The 18,132-nt window shown below is 37.5% G+C and overlaps 1 protein-coding gene across 1 annotated transcript in view; it reads right to left on the reverse strand.

Annotated features, from left to right (window-relative positions):
- RAB27B (RAB27B, member RAS oncogene family) overlaps positions 1–16,472 on the reverse strand; it is a 59,801-nt gene extending 43,329 nt beyond the window's left edge. The window contains exon 1 of the mRNA XM_032603703.1: positions 16,214–16,472. The gene's annotated coding sequence lies outside the window, so the exon portion shown is untranslated. The remainder of the gene's footprint in view (positions 1–16,213) is intronic.
- Between the last annotated feature and the right edge of the window lie 1,660 nt (positions 16,473–18,132).

Raw genomic sequence — 18,132 nt, forward strand, 5'->3', positions numbered from 1 at the left:
GCTGAGGTTACCCAAGAAAAATGCCACTATTCCTGATGGAAAAATACTCAGGCAGTTACTATTAATTTAACCTGCAGACTAACCAGAATGTCTGCCAGTTTATCAACTGAGTTTATTTACATATACTTATCATGTTCACCCAGAAGACAAGAAACTAAGAACTTACTGTCAAGGATACACAGTTAAGTGTTTCGAACAGTTTTGGTGATCAAGTCTCAAACTCTGTGAAAGAACCTTTCCGAGGATGGACTTAAGAGGCTCTACCAAAAGGACATCCTTTCTACAAAGGGACCATATTTTCAGAACTAGGGATTTGAATATCTATCTAACCCAGATTCTGCCCTGGTAATGGAAGATTTTAAATGGTGGCTGCTCCAGAAATTCTCAGCCAGGGCATCACCATCCACATAGGCTACATTAGCTTTTACTGATAAAGTTCTTTGTGCACCAAATTGTTCCCCTACAACTCTATTCTTAAATCTGGAACTTCTAACATTAGGCATACCTTTGGATTTTTGCTACATGTTTTAAAGCAAACATGCTTACCAGGAAGAGTGATTCATTAGCTGTTTTCAGCTACAACAAATTGGTAGCAACAAATTGGTACTAGCACTGTAGAAAAGTATCAAAAGAGATAAAAGGGGGCTCTGAGATAAAGTTGTGACTTGTACTAAAAAGAAAATTCCTTGCTCCACCTTCAATTAATGTCAAAGAAAAAAGACTCAAGGAGACAGTCTTCCCTCCATGATATAACAGACATGTAATAAAATTATTCACCTAGACAGGAGTTTAGGGGCTGTAGGGAATATTTGGCCTTATAAAAAGCTTCATTATTTCCAATTACATAGGAGAAGCTGAGGATATATCATGTTTACAAAAAGTCTGCAAAAAAGCAGCTTTTGTTTCTTCCTTAATAAAGCTTCATGGTAAAACCTACTATTGTTAAGAATGTTATAGATTTACTCATAGACACCATGGCTACAGTATAAATGTAGTTCTGGAAACTCACTCCTGGAATGGATATCATAAAAATATTCACTCTATTTAATTCTAAAATAAATTCATTTCAGATCCAGTTAAACAGGAATATTTTTAAAGTAATCAGAATTAAGTGATATTTGCTGTAACAAACAAAAAATATTATTCAAGATCTAGTCTACTCCTTAGGCTTTTCTTAATTAGTAATGGGTTTTACATATGCTCTCAGTATCAGGACAAGAGAAAGGCCCTAAATAGATAAAAACTTCTATTTCTGCCTATATATACCCCTTTCATTGGGACTCTGTGATTTGGAGAAGACGTCCCTGTTGCTTGGGTCACTCAGTTCAATTTTGCCTTTAAAAGTGCCTGGGGCCAATTTTGTCAATCATATTAAAAGAAACTAGACTCATAAAGATTATGGATAGAATGGGAAAAATGTTTCTTTAACCTTCTTTCATCTCTTTCATACTTTGGCATGTAGCCTGTATTAGTGTCCTGAAATCTCAACAAGTTACATGCAAAAAATTATTCCAAACAGGAAGCAGTTGTAAGAGAAAGTAGAATTTGTAAAGCTGTATCCATTAAAATAAAAAGTACCAAACTTTTGATTTTCTTTCACAATGGCCTAGACTTGAAAATTGGTGCATTCAATGAATGCATTCTTCGGGTGATGATATTTCAAAGCTGAAAATGAGGATGCTTGCTGTCAGCCTTTAATCCAAGGTTAAACATCAGTGCAAACTTTCACCCTTGACAACCGTGTCAAACAGTCATAATTTATAGTGATATACAAATGTTCATCGTAAGTTATACAAAGGATTTTTTTGCAGTAATGATATTTGTCTTTTCTTCATATTTATTATTATACTCCCACACAAGTGGGAGTGCCAAAAACAAGAGATTTGTGTTCCTAATGTTAGCTTACCTATATTCAAACCTCATACAAGAAAAAAAACACACTGATATTTCCCAAGAGACTATGAAATATTGATGAATTTACAGAATGGGATAATCTAGATTCTAGAAGATTCACAATCACAGTTGGATAATAGCTTAGTAAATAATGTAAGTAGGGCTTCCCTGGTGGCACAGTGGTTAAGTATCCGCCTGCCAATGCAGGGGACACAGGTTCGAGCCCTGGTCCGGGAAGATCCCACATGCCACAGAGCAACTAAGCCCGTGCACCACAACTACTGAGCCTGTGCTCTAGAGCCCGTGAGCCGCAACTACTGAGCCCATGAGCTGCAACTACTGAAGCCTGCGCACCTAGAGCCTGTGCTCCACAACAAGAGAAGCCACCGCAGTGAGGAGCCCGTGCACTGCAACGAAGAGTAGTCCCGCTCGCCGCAACTAGAGAAAGCCTGCGTGCAGCAATGAAGACCCAACGCAGCCAAAAATAAAAATAAATAGATAAATAAAATAAATTATTAAAAAATTGTTAAAAAATAATGTAAGTAACCAAATGTTGGAGAACAAAAAGCACTAAAGTCAACATGGATTTAATTAGAAATCTTGACTGGGATATTTGTAGACATGGATTATGTGTCTAACTCATAGATGAGTCATTAAAATATTGTTTAGAATTTTTCCTTCTCCATCTATAATAATCAGAACACAAATAACTGAGCTATTGGCATATTACAAGAAGCTTTTATGGAAAAACACATTTGTTCAGAACTAGATGTCTGAAATGATGCATCCATAACAAAGAAGACTTTAAACACCTGAATCCAGAAGGAACAGAGAGAAACGTCTCAATTGGACAAGTACTCATGTGGAATATTCTCATGTTGATAATCTAATAATCAGAGATACTTTGATGGAGAGTGAGAGGCAGCCAGATGGTTGTATAAGGAATGTTCTTAAATGTAATAAAATATTTCCCAAACTTTTTCCAACAATGAACTAGAAAGAGTATTAACATGGGGATGGAGATGGGGTGGGGAAGAGGAGGTGGGAGAGAGAAAATAACTTTCTGTAAACTTGGTCAGTTAGACATATACTTACAAGTCAATTACTTAACAATATTTTGTATAGGTTGGAAATTTAAAAAGTGATCATTACTAGATAATTATTCTTTAATTCTTTTAGAACATAGAGATACATTTTGTTGAGATTTCATAATCAGATCTTGAGGTTAAAAGTGTCATAAATTCAGACACAGCAGAGCTAGAAAAAAGCTATTGAGTAAAATAAAGAGAATGGCAGTTAATTTGTTCTTAAATTAATACTGGTTGGGCATCAGTTATTAAAGTATGATATTAATGAGCCAAAATCAATAAATTCAATCACTTTAGTAATCTATTAGGTTTTTTGTTCTATGGTACTAGAACACATTCCTAATGGAGCTATGACTTCTCATTTTTCTCAAGGGGGGCTGGGAGAAAATATGGGTGAATAGAATTCTAGGTAAAGGAAATGCTTAAAGTGGTTGTCCCACAGAAAGGGATAAATGGCACCTGTAACTAAGAGTTACAGGTATATTTAATACATCCTCCCAATTTAATAATAAACATAATTATATATAACATTACATTTCCCCAAAGTCCTTCCAGAGCTTAAATGTCATTATTAGCCAAAGCGAATCAGTGCTGACAGAATAGGAAGAAAATCATTACTCCTATCTTATGGCTACTACTTCTCCCTCTTTCCAGGGTCTCCTTAAGAGATGGCACTAGGTCTTGTGGATTTTCATGATCACTTGCAGGCCAGTACTTCCCAGTTACTATTACCAGCCTGACCTCTCCTAGGAGATTTAGATTCCAGATGCCATTTTCCTGAACAAATCCAATTGAATCACTAAAGGTACACAAATGCAGTATGTCTTCCTCCTTCAATGCGCTTCACCTTTTCTACACCTAATTTCAATTTGGGGGACCACTGTTCATTCATCTAATGCCTCCTTAAAACCAGCAGTTGCAACTATAAAAATCTCTCTTTTCTCCCAATATCTAGTCAACGTCACTAGTTAATTATTTCCCTATTCTGACTTCTCCAACCTTACAATCGTTGAGCTAATTTCAGACCATTTGTATTTCCCACTTCTAACTGATCTCTCTACAGTTTTAACACCCTTAGATTTATCTTCCTCTTTATTACCACAATACTGCATTCAAACCACTAAGTTAAACTTTACCAGGTTACACTCAAATTATCTGCTCATGTATCTACTGCACCAGATTCTAAGTTCTTCAGGGGCACAAGCTATGTCTTATCCATCTTTACAACCAAAGTACCAAGTATGCTGCTGACACAAAAAAAAGCACTTAAGGAATATTTCTAGTAAAAAATTCAGGTATGTAAAAATTATACCAGAAATTAAGTTGCTATTATTAATTTTAACATGGTGAGCAGATCTTTTTATTGTAAGTAATAATGTTGTCAAATTTAACATAACTAACTTGACATCTTCTCTAAAGTTTATATGATACAGGTAGAATTTGTGCTCTCCAAAGGATGTCAATAATTCTTGAAAAAAAATAATTTTTATTTGCATGCTTTACGTCAAGTGATGATGCATAATAACATGGTTATGGTAGAAAAGACTAAAAGTAGTTTAGAGCTATTTCTTTAACCTTCCAATTTCAATTTCTACACACTTTTAAAAACATGATTCCTGAGAAATAAGACAAATAAAAGCGTTTCTACTGGTTATAAAATATTATGATGAAATAGACATCTTTCTTTGAATATACAGCTAACATTTATGAATTTGAATTTTTCTTTTGAATTAGTTTTCTGTTCTCAAGGTGCCAAGCTTATCCCCATAGGTGTCTGCATTTTTACTATGTTGATTTTAAGAATCAACACTACTCTAGAAAAACTGCACCGTACCTCAGGCTTTATTTCACTAAAATCACCCTAATCCAGCACCTTCCAAGAATTAAAAGATAAGAAATGAGTTTCCAGTTCCCTGGGCCTCACACATGGGTTGACTTAAAAAGTCAAAGTGGACTTTGAAAGAATGAAAACTGTAATGAGTCAGAACCATGAAAACCACACTTGATTAGCAAAGCTGTTGGGAACCAGAAAGAAGAACATTACAATTCAAAGGAAATTCATCTTCATAGCAACTCAGTTATTGTCAGATAGTTGTTTTACAGAGAAAACCACACCAAAGACCTCCTCCCCAACTTGCGCCGGAAACAGACACACGCCAGGCTTCCTTCAAGTCTGCTGAGCAAAGCAAGCCCACAGCTGGTGAAACTACCCCGGTTAGAGGACAAAACACACGTGGGACATGGGTCCATACCTTCCATTTTTCACCTCATTCTCACCTTTATCTAAGTATACTCTTTGTGATCTTAAACGGAATGACTTCTCACCAAATGTGCAAACTCCTGGTGGGGGGAGAGGGCACCTCAATTAAGAAGCTATCCAGGATAGCCTCATCCACCAGAGGGCAGACAGCAGAAGCAAGAAAAACTACAACCCTGCAGCCTGTGGAACAAAAACCACATTCACAGATAGACAAGATGAAAAGGCAGAGGGCTATGTACCAGATGAAAGAACAAGATAAAACCCCAGAAAAACAACTAAATGAAATGGAGATAGGCAACCTTCCAGAAAAAGAATTCAGAATAATGATAGTGAAGATGATCCAGGACCTCAGAAAAAGAATGGAGGCAGAGATCGAGAAGATGCAAGGAACGTTTAACAAGGATATAGAAGAATTAAAGAACAAACAGAGATGGGGGCTTCCCTGGTGGCGCAGTGGTTGAGAGTCCACCTGCCGATGCAGGGGACACGGGTTCATGCCCCGGTCTGGGAAGATCCCACATGCCGTGGAGCGGCTGGGCCCGTGAGCCATGGCCGCTGAGCCTGCGCGTCCGGAGCCTGTGCTCCGCAACGGGAGAGGCCACAAGAGTGAGAGGCCCACGTACCACAAAAAAAGAAAAACAAAACCAAACAAACAGAGATGAACAACACAATAAATGAAATGAAAAATACACTAGAAGGAATCAATAGCAGAATAACTGAGGCAGAAGAACGGATAAGTGACCTGGAAGACAGAATGGTGGAATTCACTGCTGTGGAACATAATAAAGAAAAAAGAATGAAAAGAAATGAAGACAGCCTAAGAGACATGTGGGACAACATTAAACGCAACAACATTCGCATTATAGGGGTCCCAGAAGGAGAAGACAGAGAGAAAGGACCGAGAAAATATTTGAAGAGATTATAGTTGAAAACTTCCCTAACATGGGAAAGGAAATAGCCACCCAAGTCCAGGAAGCGCAGAGAGTCCCATACAGGATAAACCCAAGGAGAAACGCACTGAGACACACAGTAATCAAATTGGCATACGTTAAAGACAAAGAAAAATTATTGAAAGCAGCAAGGGAAAAACGACAAATAACATACAAGGGAACTCCCAGAAGGTTAACAGCTGATTTCTCAGCAGAAATTCTACAAGCCAGAAGGGAGTGGCACGGTATACTTAAAGTGATGAAAGGGAAGAACGTACAAACAAGATTACTCTACCAGGCAAGGATCTCATTCAGATTCAATGGAGAAATCAAAAGCTTTACAGACAAGCAAAACCTAAGAAAATTCAGCACCACCAAACCAGCCTTACAACAAATGCTAAAGGAACTTCTCTAACTGGGAAACACTAGAGGAGAAAACGACCTACAAAAACAAACCCAAAACAATTAAGAAAATGGTAATAGGAACATGCATATCGATAATTACTTTAAATGTGAATGGATTAAATGCTCCAACCAAAAGACACAGGCTTGCTGAATGGATACAAAAACAAGACCCATATATATGCTGTCTACAAGACACCCACATCAGACCTAGGGACACATTCAGACTGAAAGTGAGAGGATGGAAAAAGATATTCCATGCAAATGGAAATCAAAAGAAAGCTGGAGTAGCAATACTCATATCAGATAAAATAGACTTTAAAATAAAGAATGTGACAAGAGACAAGGAAGGACACTACATAATGATCAAGGGATCAATCCAAGAAGAAGATATAAAAATTGTAAATATATATGCACCCAACATAGGAGCACCTCAATACATAAGGCAACTGCTAACAGCTGTAAAAGAGGAAATCAACAGTAAAACAAGAATAGTGGGGGACTTTAACACCTCACTTACACGAATGGACAGATCATCCGAACTGAAAATTAATAAGGAAACACAAGCCTTAAATGACACAATAGACCAGGTAGATTTAATTGATATCCATAGGATATTCCATCCAAAAACAGCAGATTGCACTTTCTTCTCAATGCACACGGAACATTCTCCAGGACGGATCACATCTTGGGTCACAAATCATGCCTCAGTAAATGTAAGAAAATTGAAATCATATCAAGTGTTTTTTCTGACCACAATGCTATGAGATTAGAAATCAATTACAGGGGAAAAAAAACGTAAATAAAAGAAACACATGGAGGGTAAACAATACATTACTAATTAACCAAGATATCACTGAAGAAATCAAAGAGGAAATAAATGAATACCTAGAGACAAATGACGAAGAAAACACGATAATCCAAAACCTATTCAATGCAGCAAAAGCAGTTGTAACAGGGAAGTTTATAGCCATACAAGTCTACCTTAAGAAACAAGAAAAATCTCAAATAAATAATCTAACCTTATGCCTAAAGGAACTAGAGAAAGAACAAATAAAACCCAAAGTTTGCAGAAGGAAAGAAATCATAAAGATCAGAGCAGAAATAAATGAAATAGAAACAAAGAAAACAATAGCAAAAATCAATAAAACTAAAAGCTGGTTCTTTGAGAAGATAAACAAAATTGATAAACCATTAGCCAGGCTCATCAAGAAAAAGAGGAAGAGGACTCAAATCAATAAAATTAGAAATGAAAAAGGAGACGTTACAACAGACACCGCAGAAATACAAAGCATCCTAAGAGACTACTACAAGCAACTCTATGCCAATAAAATGGACTACCTGGAAGAAATGGACAAATTCTTAGAAAGGTATAACCTTCCAAGACTGAACCAGGAAGAAATAGAAAATATGAACAGACCAAATCACAAGTAATGAAACTGAAACCGTGATTAAAAATCTCCCAACAAACAAAAGTCCAGGACCAGATGGCTTCACAGGTGAATTCTATCAAACATCTAGAGAAGAGCTAACACCCATCCTTCTCAAACTCTTCCAAAAAATTGCAGAGGAAGGAACACTCCCAAACTCATTTTATGAGGCCACCATCACCCTAATACCAAACCAGACAAAGCTACTACAAAAAAAGAAAATTACAGACCAATATCACTGATGAATATAGATGCAAAAATCCTCAACAAAATACTAGCAAACAGAATCCAACAACACATTAAAAGGATCATACATCATGATCAAGTGGGATTTACCCCAAGGATGCAAGGATTCTTCAATATATGCAAATCAAACACTGTGATACACCATATTAACAAATTGAAGAATAAAAACCATATGATCCTCTCAATAGATACAGAAAAAGCTTTTGACAAAATTCAACACCCATTTATGATAAAAACTCTCCAGAAAGTGGGCATAGAGGGAACCTACCTCAACATAATAAAGGCCATATACGACAAACCCACAGGAAACATCATTCTCAATGGTGAAAAACTGAAAGCATTTCCTTTAAGATCAGGAACAAGACAAGGATGTCCACTCTCGCCACTATTATTCAACATAGTTTTGGAAGTCCTAGCCATGGCAGAGAAGAAAAAGGAATAAAATGAATACAAATTGGAAAAGAAGAAGTAAAACTGTCACTGTTGCAGATCACATGATACTATACATAGAGAACCCTAAAGATGCCACCAGAAAACTACTACAGCTAATCAATGAATTTGGTAAATTTGCAGGATATGAAATTAATACACAGAAATCTCTTGCATTCCTATACACTAATGATGAAAAATCTGATAGAAAAATTAAGGAAACACTCCCATTTACCACTGCAACAAAAAGAATAAAATACCTAGGAATAAGCCTACCTAGGGAGACAAAAGACCTGTATGCAGAAAACTATAAGACACTGTTGAAAGAAATTAAAGATGATACCAACAGATGGAGAGATATACCATGTTCTTGGATTGGAAGAATCAATATTGTGAAAATGACTATACCACCCAAAGCAAGCTATAGATTCAATGCAATCCCTATCAAACTACCAATGGCATTTTTTACAGAACTAGAACAAAAAATCTTAAAATCTGTATGGAGACCCAAAAGACCCCGAATAGCCAAAGCAGTCTTGAGGGGAAAAAGAAATGGAGCTGGAGGAATCAGACTCCCTAAGTTCAGACTATACTACAAAGCTACAGTAATCAAGACAATATGGTACTGGCACAAAAACAGAAATATAGATCAATGGAACAGGATAGAAAGCCCAGAGATAAACCCACGCACCTCTGGTCAACTAATCTATGACAAAGGAGGCAAGGTTATCAATGGAGAAAAGACAGTCTCTTCAATAAGTGGTGCTGGGAAAACTGGACAGCTACATGTAAAAGAATGAAATTAGAACAGTCGTTAACACCATACACAAAAATAAACTCAAAATGGTTTAGAGACCTAAATGTACGACCAGACACCATAAAACTCTTAGAGGAAAACACAGGAAGAACACTCTTTGACATAAATCACAGCAAGGTCTTTTTTGACCCATCTCCTAGAGTAATGGAAATAAAAACAAAATAAACAAATGGGACCTAATGAAACTTAAAAGCTTCTGCAAAGCAAAGGAAACTACAAAGAAGACAAAAAGACAAACCTCAGAATGGGAGAAAATATTTGCAAACGAATCAATGGACAAAGGATTAATCTCCAAAATATATAAACAGCACATGCAGCTCAATATTAAAAAAACAAACAACCCAATCCAAAAATGGGCAGAAGACCTAAATAGACATTTCTCCAAAGAGGATATACAGATGGCCAAGAAGCACATGAAAAGCTGCTCAACATCACTAATTATTAGAGAAATGCAAATCAAAACTACAATGAGGTATCAACTCACACCAGTTAGAATGGGCATCATCAGAAAATCTACAAACAACAAATGCTGGAGAGGGTGTGTAGAAAAGGGAACCCTCTTGCACCGTTGGTGGAAATGGAAATTGATACAGCCACTATGGAGAACAGTATGGAGGTTCCTTAAAGAACTAAAAATAGAATTACCATATGACCCAGCAATACCACTACTGGGCTTATACTCAGAGAAAACCATAATTCAAAAAGACACATGCACCCCAATGTTCACTGCAGCACTATTTACAATAGCCACATCATGGACGCAACCTAAATGCCCATCGACAGATGAATGGATAAAGAAGAAGTGCTACATATATACAATGGAATATTACTCAGCCATAAAAAGGAACGAAACTGGGTCATTTGTAGAGACGTGGATGAATCTAGAAATTGTCATACAGAGTGAAGTAAGTCAGAAAGAGAAAAACAAATATCGCATATTAACGCATATATGTGGAACCTAGAAAAATGGTACAGCTGAACCGGTTTGCAGGGCAGAAGTTGAGACACAGATGTAGAGAACAAACGTATGGACACCAAGGGGGGAAAATGGTGGGGGTGTGGGGATGGGTGTGATGAATTGGGCGATTGGGATTGACATGTATACAGTGATGTGTATAAAATGGATGACTAATAAGGACCTGCTGTATAAAAAAAATTCAAACAAAAATACACACTACTATATATAAAATAGATAACCAACAAGGACCTACTGTATAGCACAGGCAGCTGTACTCAATATCTTATAATAACCTATAATGGAAAAGAATCTAAAAAAGAGTATCTATCTATCTATCATCTATATATATATATATATATATATATATCACTTTGCTGTACACCTGAAACTAACAGAACACTGTAAATCAACAATATTTTAATAAAAATCGGAAAAAAAATGCCAAAAAATAAATAAAGAGAGAAGCAATCCAGGAGCCTACTAATGAGTTATACATTCTAGTTTTGTTTCCTTGGGTTTTCTAGTAGCTAAGTGCAAAATTATCACCTAACAAGGGGTATTTGGGGAAATTAAATAGGTCAATTTCACAATGACTAGAACCTGATGATGGCCTAGTGTGGTCCTGAGAAAAAAGCAAACCCAAAGTTGTTCATTACACTTTATTGCTACCATGTAGTCTTCATCAACTAGCATCCCGTTTCTTTTTTTTTTAATTTTTATACAATTTTTAAAGGTTTATTTCCATTTACAGTTATTACAAAATACTGGCTATACTCCCCATATTATACAATACATCCTTGAGCCTATCTTACACCTTGTACCTCCCACTGCCCCACCCTACCTTGCCCCCCACCACTGGTAACCACTAGTTTGTTCTCTATATCTGTGAGTCTGCTTCTTTTTGTTATATTCACGAGTTGTACTTTTTAGATTCCATGTATAAGTGATATCATACAGTATTTACCTTTTTCTGACTTAGTTCAGCTGACTTAGTTCATGACTTAGCGTAATGCCCTCCAAGTCCATCCATGTTGCTGCAAATGGCAAAATTTCATTCTTTTTTATGGCTGAGTAGCATTCCATTGTATGTGTGTGTGTGTGTATATATATATATATATATATATTTATAATATATATATTTTATATTATATACCACATCTTCTTAGCATCCCATTTCTAACTTAAGATTAAAGAATAGGTCTTTGTCATATCATGTCCTATTCATTTAAACCTGTTTCAGTATGTTTTTACCCCTCAGTTATAAATACAAGGATATTTTCACTAAAGTGACTTTTTCCTAAGATATGTTTTGCAGTGTTTGTTTTCTATATTGTTTCTAATAGAAGCTTTCACTTCCAAACCCTGAGAAGCAGCCTTTGATAACTGGCATTGCCAACCTTGGAATGATTAGGATCAAAGGTTGAATCGGGGAGGGATAGGGGCAGGCACTGGGAGTAATAGTTTCCACGTACTTACTTGTGGTATTCATCTTTAGTTCACACAAGAAATTAGCAAATGAGATGCATTGCTCCTGTACTTCCCAGCATTTGGAAGAAAATTTCAGAAAATCGGAAGCCTAAGTCAGTCCAAGAAGGTGCCTTGGGTCAATATAAGGCAGCTCTTGATCTTGGAAAAGGTTTCTACTTTTTTTAAGCACTAAGAGATGCTTCATTTTTTGTTCCCTCTTTGAAAAATCTACTTTCGTTCTATATTTTTTACCATTTTGACATATCCAGAAACACTTATCAACAGTACATTTTGTTTATGAAAACAGTATATTTTGAATAACAGTCCATGAGAACTGAGTAACTCTTTTAAAGAACTTCTCAGGCTCTGAGGACCTTGCCTAAGTTAGATTGGCCAAATATCATACAAACCCATTTTGCTTTTTCTAATTATTTTTGTTCTGGTGTATCCCTCAGGTCAGACTTAACACACAGTTTCATTTTTCTGAGAAAGTTAAGAAGAGAGCAACAAGAAAACAGATCGGGTTGATCCCAAGTTCACTATAATTGAAAATAAATTTATGGGCTACAGAAAGAAAACTAAAATAAAATCTTGTATTTTTTTCCTAAGCCTCTTAAAATGAAAATTTTCCTCTTTTATAGAGTTTATGTATTTCTCTTTTTTCTTTATCTCTCTGTGTATGTGTGTGTATATACTTACACATATATACCTCTATTATCTATGAATATTGATACTCACACACATAAAAATATCTATGAATATCTAACTAACTAAATGGGTAATAGGTACATAAATGAAAGAGAGGAAAGAAACAAGGAAAAAAAGGAAGGTAAGGAACTAAACATGAAGTAAGATTTGTAGGTTACCTAGGCCTAGGGCTAGACAACAGGGATATTAAAATAATCAATCTATTGCTTTTATTTTACACAGGAGAAAATTATGCCTTAAGGAGGCTGAATGCCATACCCATAGCTAAACTATTCAGCACGAGTAGAATTTGATTAATGATGGGCTTCTTAAAGGTTTGATTTAAATACCACCAATTTATGATAGCTATATCTGCCTTCTCTAAAATTTCTCCCAGATTATGTGAGTGAGTCTTGATGTCCTTTTTACCTACTAAAAATATGTTGTTCCTGCATTTCTGGATGTTAGGCATTTGGTTTGTATCACAGCTACAACTTACTTTGATATTATTTTTTATAACTGTATTAACTAAACTTTCACTATTATCTCTTAATTTGTGATCTAGAATATCTATCACATACCAAACAAATTGTGTCCTTTCTTGTGTTTGTAGGATCACAGTTTTGGAAGAGGGGTTGAAGGTGACTTAGTTCCTGTTCTTGGTACAAACCATCTCTACAATGAATAAGTCATGGAGTGGACTTAGTTTTCTCACATCTTATCGAGCCTTTGCAATGGCTTCCCACTTCTCTCCAGCCTCACCTTGTGCCCCTCTCCAGCCCCTGCTTTCTACTCTCTAAGCTCTTCTTTTCAATAGACAATATCTAAATGCTAGTCTTCTTCTTCTACTCCGAAGAGAAATCAAAAGCCAACATGTTTACTTTCAAAAGCCTTCTGTGACCTGCCCCATTATCGCCCCACCCCCAGACATACAGACAGGCTTCTTTGCTGCTCCTGAAAGATGCCAGGCAAACCTCTGCTTGTCGTTCCTTCAGTCTAGACAGCTCTTCCTCCCCGTAACCACAAGGTACACTGCCTGGCTTCCTTCAGAGCAACCTTCAAATGTCACTTTCTCAGTGAGACTTTCCCTGGGCACTTGATCTAAAATTTCAACACTGCCTGGGCCGTGCCACTGCCACTTTCTGTGTGCTTCCTCTGCTTTATATTCTCTCCTTAGCTCTTATCTCTGATGTAGCATGGATCCAACTTGCTCATCTCGTTTATTCTCTAAAGTAAAAGGCAAGCTCTCTGGGGTCTGGCATTTTGGTCCATTTGGTCTACCTCTGTCCACACACAGCCCAGAATAGGGCTTGACACTATTAATAAATATTTGTTGAATAAATGAACAGGAAACTTAAGTTCTTTTTCTCACTGCATTCAGCGGTTGTTTAGTTAGAAAATACAACTTACTGAAGATTTTTTGGCTATGTGTTAAACAGCATTTCATTCTCATTACTGATAATCCAGACAAGTTTCCTTCATTTAAGGAGGGCCTATAAGAGAAGGTTAATATTTAAAGAATATGAATAATGCAAAGGGTGTGAAACAAATTAAGTAATACTCTGAACTCCATTTATGGGGTTTACAATAGGTTTTTATTATGCTTTGTGGTGTTGCTACTTCCTACTACTATATAACAAATGTCAGCTCCATACTACATCTAATAATGAGTGAAAAATCACTCCCTTTTAGCCACCAGCTCCAGAAAGTGGCATACCCTTCATGGGAAAGCCCTGGTTTGTCCTGTCTGTTTTTACTGTAATTGTTTTCCTGTCTCTCAACACTGCAAAAACTTGCTTAAGAGCTGAACTGTTGGTTAACCTTACCTCTATGAATCAACTCAGGCAACTGGATTAATCGTGAGCTGAGCTTTATGGGAATAGTTGGTCTATGTTTCATGCTCTCCTGACCTGAAAGACCTGAAAAACTAAGCAGAAATGTCCCAGGCTGAGGGTGGGAAAAGAGCAGATTTCTGTTCTGAACCACCTGGGGCTTTGGATGACTTCCACCTTCCCAGAAGTACAGCTAAATAAACGAAAAGCAATTCAGAAACCAGTAGATAATTTTAGTATAAGATGGTGCACCAAGGAGCTGAGCAAATCAATTATATTAGGGTTACCTTTCCTGTAAGGTCGTCAAAGATTCCTGTTCCAGAAACGGCCTAGGAGAGAGTTGTGGTTTGCTTACATTTGAGATTCCCTTTATTCCTTCTTGGCATCTTTGAGAACAGGCTAATCCAGTTTCATCTGCAATGTTTTGTTCTCCTTTCTAAAGCAAAGATGGTAACATTTTATGGGAGGCCATTGTCGGTTCTTAAGAAGAAAAGGCTCATTAATATTAAACTATCTGCCAAGATTACCTTGTTTTGGTCATTCCTGAGAATCCCTTCTTGCCTTCAAGAAGGACTGATTCCCTCTGGGTAGAGGATTATGATAGGAAACTGTGAAAAATAAGTATTTAGGGGGAACAGCACAAGGCAAGTATGGCTCTCACTTCATACTACAATTTGGACTTTATAGTAGCTTAAAAATTCAATAAACTTAAATTCCTGAGGCTATAATGCTGAAGTTAACTTTTCTGTTAACTTTCCAGACTTAAAACTCTATACCCATGCATATAAAAAAATATATATTTATAATATTACCGTGAATGTAACTCAATTTTAAGAACAGTACACATTTTTCTTTGAAACAGACTAAATCAAAATTCATAGCTATTATTACGTTCAATAATAATTTTGTTGCTAAGAGCTCTGAAACTACATGTCATTAACTTGGGCTTAATTTAATGATGTGCCATATACACAACAGGAATCTTATATACTCTTCATTTTAGGTCTTGAAATAAAAAGCAGTATCCATATTACGAGCGTGATGACTTTAACCAAACTCAGCCTTTTCCTAGGAACACAGCCTCTAGCTTTTGTTTAGGGACATTTCACCTGCTTTAATAGTTTTCAGATAATGAGATAATGTATTGAGTGGAAAACTCTTGGAAGCTAATTTATTGCGACCAGTTGAACAAACACACATGTACACACCCTCTAGGACTGCAACACCCGGATCACAATTCAGAAGGAACACGGGGGGGAAAAAAAAATTGGCAGACAGACATTACTCTTGAGCTCTCTGAGGCTATTTCACCTACGGACGGACATAGAAATGTCCTATCGCTTACCTGGCTTGCCTCACGAAATGACTTCTCCTTAAACGAAACTCTAAACACATTACGATGATGAATTGTTTTTGGTTTTTTGTTTGTTTGGGGTTTTTTTTGAGATACAGATGGAAGGAAATTGACATTGCTGTGCTAGGTTCTTCTGTAATCCGAACCAGCTGTTTGATAGGCAAAAGCCAAACTAAAGAAAGACAACCAGCTAGTTTTTGGATGACGTCCGCGTACCCATCACGTCTGCACCTGGATCTCGGTGGAAGCCGCCCCCCTACTGCGCTCACACCCAAAACCAGGCTCCAGACCCGGCTCCCTCGCCGCGAGCCTGCGGCCCCACATCCATGTCTCACTTCCTTTTCGCAGGCGAGCCGCCCAGCAAACCCCGAATTGGTGGGAACACATTCCAGCAATAACAGCCCGGCTTCCCCCAACTCACCAGCCTGCGAAGTTTCGTCGGCGGCAAGAGGTGTCAGGTTTCAGAGGTTTCCTGCCCCCTTCCCAAGCCTTTGGACTCCTGGGGTCCGACTCCAGCAACGATCTGCCTTCCAGGGCGACAGTCCTGGGGACAGCTCCTATTTTTCCAACCTGTGGCGCTGGATCGGTGCAACGCCGGCCGGTTCCCAGCCCCTGCCAGTCAGGACTGCAAGTGGCCGGACTTGTAGCACCACCCCTGAGTCCGCGGAGACCGGGGATCTGGAAGGTTTGTGTGAGAAGAAGGCGTGTCTCCCAGTCCTAACGAGGACGACCGGAGCGCACCTCAGGCTAATCTTGGTGGCGACTCAAAGGCGCTCGGCTTCTGGTTCACTTCTCTTCACTGCAGGGCTCCAAGCCCTGGCAGGCAGCTCATTTTTAGTCCTTTATTTTTGCGTGTTTTCTTTGATTTCTCTTTTTCATAGAGCCCTGGGCACTGGGAGAACTGCTTCCAACGCACTGCATTTCTCTCCTCCGGGGAGATGTCTCATTAACTAGAGAGAAAGCAAGGAACTGCTAGTGGAGAGCAAACAAAGACTTCCGGAAATAAAAGGGCTTAGAAGGAAATCCGTGTTTTAAAAGTTTGGATCTGTTAATATGAATACATTAATCAGTATGCACCGCCCTAATCTTTGCCTCCTAAAGTCATTTCAGAGATAACGTAGGTTAGTAAATAGGTGTCATGTCTATGAGATCAGAAGAAACCGGGAGCACATAATTCACTGAACAAATCTTTATTAAGTACCTACTATGTGGCGGACCCTGTTCTAGATACTTCGGATTCATCTGTCCACAACCAAGATCCTGGCTGGCTCTCTTGAGGTCACATTTCAGACAGACTCTGACATCCCTGATGTACAGACTGATGGTAACAGTAAGAATCCAAGGCTGAAGACATATAATAGCAATTGAGTTTTTCCACTGTGAAGAAAATCAAAAAGTTCCAAATATGTTGCTTGCATTCATGTTGGTAAACGATGAGATGACTGCTAAAATGTTAATTGTTTGACCCAGTTCTGACAAGGTGCCTTAGAGACAATCTGAGAGGCACTGACATCAGCTATGGAACATCTCCTGGAGAAGTGCTGTGGGAGGCATGTGAAAAGAAAGAACCTAAAGCCCAAACCACATGCAAATAAACAAACAATAGCAAAGCAGTGGAGAAGAGGAGTGTTGGAGAAAACATTTGGTTTCACAGGAATCTGTCTATTCTACTAGGAAAATATGGGAGAAGTTCTATTTTCTGTGCCTCAATGTTCTTATCTTGAAAATGGGGATAATAAAATGTCTTTCTTCATAGGGTTATTGTGAGTAAATGAGTTCATATCAGAACAGAACAGCACCTGGCACAGTAAAGTATATATGTTGGCTATACCTATTATTTTGGTAGCACGTATCTACTCCATTCCTCCAAAGTAAGGTTCGATTCATAAAAATTATTCTGATCTACTGTGAAAAATTACTGGAGGTTTGGGTTGTAAATTTTCAAAATACATATGCTGGGAATATATATTTATAGTAAATCTATTTTGCACCATCAGCAATATTTTTATTGCTGTGTGTATCTATGGGACCTGAGAGAGATAAAAGAAATACATAAACAACTTTGACTTTATTCCTCTTTTTGTAGCACATTAATTTAAAATGATTCTCTGGACATGATATAAAATGGTAATGTGTATTCTTCACCTAGTTTATGTGTTCACTTACATTAATCCTAATAGATATTATTTCCCATACTCCACAGCTTTTATAATGCCATTGTCCATAGATCATCTCATTTGATTTTCACAATATTGCTTTGAAAGGGGCAAGGTCTCTATTATTTTTTATTGTCCCCATTTTTAAGAATGAAGAAACTGAGGTTGAGGAAGTCCCAGCAAT

The sequence above is a fragment of the Phocoena sinus genome, chromosome 14, assembly GCF_008692025.1.
Source record: "Phocoena sinus isolate mPhoSin1 chromosome 14, mPhoSin1.pri, whole genome shotgun sequence".
Taxonomy (NCBI): domain Eukaryota; kingdom Metazoa; phylum Chordata; class Mammalia; order Artiodactyla; family Phocoenidae; genus Phocoena; species Phocoena sinus.